Below are 5400 nucleotides of genomic sequence, written 5' to 3'. Positions count from 1 at the left end.
CTGTAAATTTTCTTGTGTGTCTAGGATTTTTGATATAAATAAGTGTGGTATCATGCTGGTAATGCAAAACGTGTAATCATTCCAGGAACAATTTATCTCCATGTAATCTTGCATGCTAACTATATTAAGTACTCCCTTTGTTCAGCATCACATGTCGTTTTGAATTTTGAGTATGATCTCCGTGCACAATCATGGATGTTTTTTCAGCGGATTTGCTATTTCTTAGGCGGCTAGAAAAAAACTACTATTATAAAATCAACGTTAACAATTTTTGTACGGAGGATAACAATATGGAAGCAACTCCTCCAATGGCTGGTTCACATGTTAGAGACCAAGTTCAAGGCTATGAATTAATCTTGGCCACGAGGAGACTACTTACATGCCAGCTGAAAAATAATAAGATGGCTATATGAATATCGACTATTGTTTTTCTAAATGAACTTAGCAAAGGCCTCCCTTTGTTTTCAATATGGACACACTAGTAAAGGGGCATAATTGATCTTCTGTGATGGTGCCTCACGTCGGTAATTGCAAATCTCCTTGGGAAACTAGCACAAATCGTAAAATCCATGAGAGGTCAACGAATTTCAGTATACCCTAAAATCTTGCCATACAGAAGAGGTGTGTGCCACGATTCCATTATTGTCCATGGTTGAATCATTGGGTTAGCCCTATGCCACATGCCCACCGTACATAAAATACGGTAGCCACTAGCCAGCCTAGTGTCTCCCTCTTTTTGCGCGGTCAGCCTAGTGACTTTTCTTTTCCTAGTGACTGTCAAGTGCAACTCAAGCCTTATCGTGTTTTGAGTGTAATGAAAATTTGAAATTTAAGGCTATGAGTTTATTTTACTTCAGCAGCAATGACAACTCCTCTAATCGGGGGCTAGCCGGCTACGCCTCTGATCGGCACGCTGTTGCTCGCTGACAGCCGGCGAAATATCACATACTCCCTCCACTTACTTATACAAAGTCACTATAAAATATACATTTTGCATCTATACAAGGCCACCAACAGTAATTGAGGCAAAATTAATAATATTTTTTTGTGCTAGCAACATGTTTAATACTTGCATGCATGCACTCATAATGGCAGTCAACTATTTCCTCCATTCAGTTTCCTTGCATGCATGCATCATATTAATGATCCCAGTAAACGAAAAGAAAAGCTGACTTGCAAAGCAGGCATTAAATTTTACATTAGTACCTGTAATCTGAGTTTGTGGCCTTGTATATAAAAATGGAGGGGAGTAACATAGCATGTGAAGACGAGGATGGTCGAGACTGCAACATTTGTTCGTAGTACTGAAAGACAGGCAGCGCTGGAAGTCAGGGGCAGGAGGTGAAGCGGCTTCGTCTTGCACGAAGCTTCGGTGGAGATGTTAAGTCATGCCTGACAGACAGGTGCTACGCTTGGTCATGCCTGGCCGGCAGGGTACCTATTCCCTAGCCTAAGTAGCTTACCCACTGTCCTAATAACTCGCTCCTAGTTTTTCTTCCCCCGCCCGTTCTATCTAGGCTGGTGGCTATACCAGATGCAGGTGCTATTAGAGAATAATTAGTAGATTTGAATTTGTGAGTTATTATAGAGAATTCTTTGGTCGAATGGAAGGAATTAGAAGACGTGCTACGCACGACAGATCCTTCAAGGACTTCAAGCTGTGTCGACTGGTGATACTTGGCAGCATGACGCTGAGGTGTATCAGTGGCGACCGCGACGTGTTCAGCTGTTTGCCGCAGGGATGAGGTGTCATTAGGCGTCGTGGTGGCGTCGACGATAGCTGGACCGAGCAAGGTTGATGCATCAGTACAGTTCTGAAGATGGAGCGGTGGCAATTGGCTGCAGCGGCCTCTGAGAGCACGCCGGACCAGTGTGTGTCCCAGACCCGGCAAGTGGCTATAGGTTGGGGTCTCAGGTCTTAGATGTTAGGCTTGGCTGCGATGTCTGTTTGATATTAGGCACAGGCTATCTGCGCCCCTTCATCAACTGGATAGGTGTAGCGACAGTTTGTTGCCTAGATGGCGGCTTTATGCCATATGCAAATCTATTCGACCCAAATGCTTAATGGTATTGACTGTACTCTGAATATTGTGGGAGATGTCATTTTGAGATTTAACTAGCCTACTTTCTATTGGATTTCAGTATGAATATGTCCTTCCTCTAAATCTGTGGGAAAGGTTCACCAGAAGTGCCAGGTAGATGTAGCACTGACACTACATTCCTAAATATAAGTCTCAAAAAGAATATTAGTACACCGGTCTTTATGATGCAATGAACGTTTCCCTAATTGAACTGATGCAACGAATATTAGTATACCGGCCTTTTTCAACAATCCTCCTAACATTAACAACCCAAATGCGTGTTTGATTTTACTGCCATCCGATATTTGTACAAGGTAATATCAAAACAGAAAAATATGGAAGGGCATGTTTTTTTTTGTACAATGTGAAGTAGATTCATGAATCGGTAACTGGTACCTTCGTTTGAATCAACTTCGTCAAAGAATTTTGATGCCATGCAATGTTCTTCAGTTATGCGAGTGATGATCTAACGTTGTGCAAGTACGCAGTTTCGTATGTTAGCTTAGTTAATCCAAACACAACATGCCCATGATCATCTGAATAAACTGAAGGACATGCATGATATCACCGAGAGTGAATAAAGTGATATGCCGTGATAAAATATGAATAATTTTTCAGTGTAATTACATTGATTAGATGATGCTGGTTTTGGAAATTTCAAACAATACGTCAACACCTCTGTTTAGACACACTACAAATAGCAACCTACCTCTGAATCTCATATGGTTCTCTGAGATTTGTATGTCAGCTTACCCATTATAATGCCCTGTAGGGTCCAAAACACCATTACACAAGTCATTCTGCTTTTGTAATAAGGCATTAGCTTGCATACGTGCAATTTTTAGCTAGCATTATTCTTAGGAGGATGGAGGCACTATTTTCCCTCCCTCTTCGTCACATGCATATCAGTCGTCGGCGTCGCCGCCGACTGTCGAGACCTGGTCTGCTGTGAAATGTGTCGCTGAAAAGATTGAGAAACCTCTTTCCAACATACTTCTATTTGTGATGCTTTGTTCTGGAGTGCTATCATAATTTCATTGATGTGCTATTGTGCTTATAAGTACTGATGATGGATTCTATTTCTATGGAAAATATCCATTTCATATTTTTGTAGCATTGGTAAGTGTTTTTCCCCCTGATTTGCAGTGGGTGTTATCCTCGGAAGAGATCTACTTCCCCAATCTAGTGGCACTAACTTTGTTGCATATGGTGTTCTCATCTGTAGTATGCTTTGCAGCTACAAAGATTTTCAAGATACTTAATAGCATCAAATTTTTACATGGTTGTTGTGTATATCTCTAATCAGTGTATTAATTTAGACTTCATAATTTTGGAATTCCAATTATTTTGTTGACATTCAAGAAATCCATATCTCACTATTTTTTATCCGAGCTTATCATGTGCTCTTAGTAGCTTACAAAATTTCGATGTACTTCACTTTCCTGATACTATACTGCCATGGGTCATTTCGCTAATGGAGGTGTGTGGTGCAATCTAAGCTGGAGTACAACTTGTATGCTCATATATCCCTCCTGTTGCTAATTCTACAGGAAGGCATTCTATCTTATATTTTTGTTGCCTAAAGAAACAAATGGACCTCACGTTTTTCCTTGATAGTCTATTAGTCATGCTGTTGGCTATTGTTATTTGGAGTGTAGATTGAAATGCTTCAGATTTTGTGCATCATGTAAGAACACAATTATGTTATGAAATCAAACTGTCCTATTTCTAAGATTAAGTCTATCTGTTGGCTGCTAATAACTGTGTCCACAAATAAATTATATTGTTGTTTATTAAGTGTTTCTGCCAGATGTGTTCTGCATGCTCATTTGTTTTGCTAATATGATGTTATGCTGGCATTCATTTGTCCGCTGTACCATTGGGCTGTGTTCCTGTATGATGTTATGGTGGTATTCCATTGTCTGAATTTGGATCGTGGTGCAGGTCTCAGCAGCACCCAATGACAGGCTGAACGATGTGGTGGCATCTCCAAACCCTCAGGTGTCGTCCGCAGGGCAGTGGGCAACAATAGGGCAGCAGGAGTACAAGACTGCCAACATGTATGTTGGCGCTGACCCCTACGTAGTATTACTACAGAGGTGAAGCACTAAAGCACCATTTAGTCTGTTACTGTGTGTTTCTATTGAATTAGTTATCGCAGTTCGAATTAGCCCGATAACAATGCCTTTTGGGATTTGCAGGCTGGGGGGATTATTCAGTCTATGTGGCCGTTGACGGAGCAGAGTCATTTAACCCTGCGAGTGTTATATCTTGTACTTTACATACCTTTATCCATCCTGAAAAATATCATACCTAGAAAAATTCTCATGGAGAATTTTTATGCATCCATTCCCATATCCTTCATGAGGCGCTCATCTTCCTGCGGTTTTTGGCAATTAAGGATCGATACTACTTAGTTTCCATTTGTTGGATTAGAACTTAAATTCAAAGATTCTCACAGTGTGCTCTTAATCAACAACTTTCAGCATATTATGAACAAATAAGGACCCAATTAAAAAGAAAGATTATCGGTTTATCGGAATTCAGGAGTGAATTTCAATGTCATTTTGTACTGTATATGCTAAATTCGAAGTCTTTGTTAAACTCTCTCTGAGTGATGTTGTATTAGGGACGAAAAAGAGCTGATGTTCTATCCATTTTCTAATCTCCCTGTTAAATAAATAATCTAGGTAATTGTGATGTTCAATTCAAAAGCATAGCATCAAACTTTGCTATTTTTAATCATATAATGTATATGCCAGTAGTTCTGTAGGATAATTTTCTCAAATAGCACCAAGCTAAGCAATGCCATGGTTACAACTCTAATACACGATTCTTTCCAGCAGGGAAATGTGCTAGCAAGGGTATGATCGAGCATGATGCACATGATGGATGGCAGGAAATAGAACTATAGAAAGGGAGATCTCGTAAAGTGTTTTGGCGAATGGCGATGCAATGCTTGTGCTCCGGGGAGCAGGCCAATGTGGTTGGATGAGCTCAGCCCATCAAATGGCCCAGTCGAGTTGTATGCCAAAAATGATTGTCTTCGGGAAGCCAAGTTGTCTCTCGAGGAGGGTGGATCCCTTAACTATGAGGTTGGTGCTTTGATATTTCTACTGCCGGCCATGTGTTATAGAAGCAATCTTTGGAGTCCTGTATATTTATTATGTGGACTGCAGTGTGATACTCGACATCAGTGGCGAAGCTTGGGCTAAAATCATGGGGGGGCATTGGCTAGGAGGGGCAAACAAAATCACAATATGCTGATTTTTAGTGGAAAAATTGGTCAAATAGGTATATATGCAATTTTTTCTTTGAG

The sequence above is a fragment of the Triticum dicoccoides genome, unplaced genomic scaffold (assembly GCF_002162155.2).
Source record: "Triticum dicoccoides isolate Atlit2015 ecotype Zavitan unplaced genomic scaffold, WEW_v2.0 scaffold112972, whole genome shotgun sequence".
NCBI lineage: Eukaryota > Viridiplantae > Streptophyta > Magnoliopsida > Poales > Poaceae > Triticum > Triticum dicoccoides.
The sequence above is the reverse complement of the archived record's forward strand: the minus strand, read 5'-3'. Positions refer to the sequence as shown.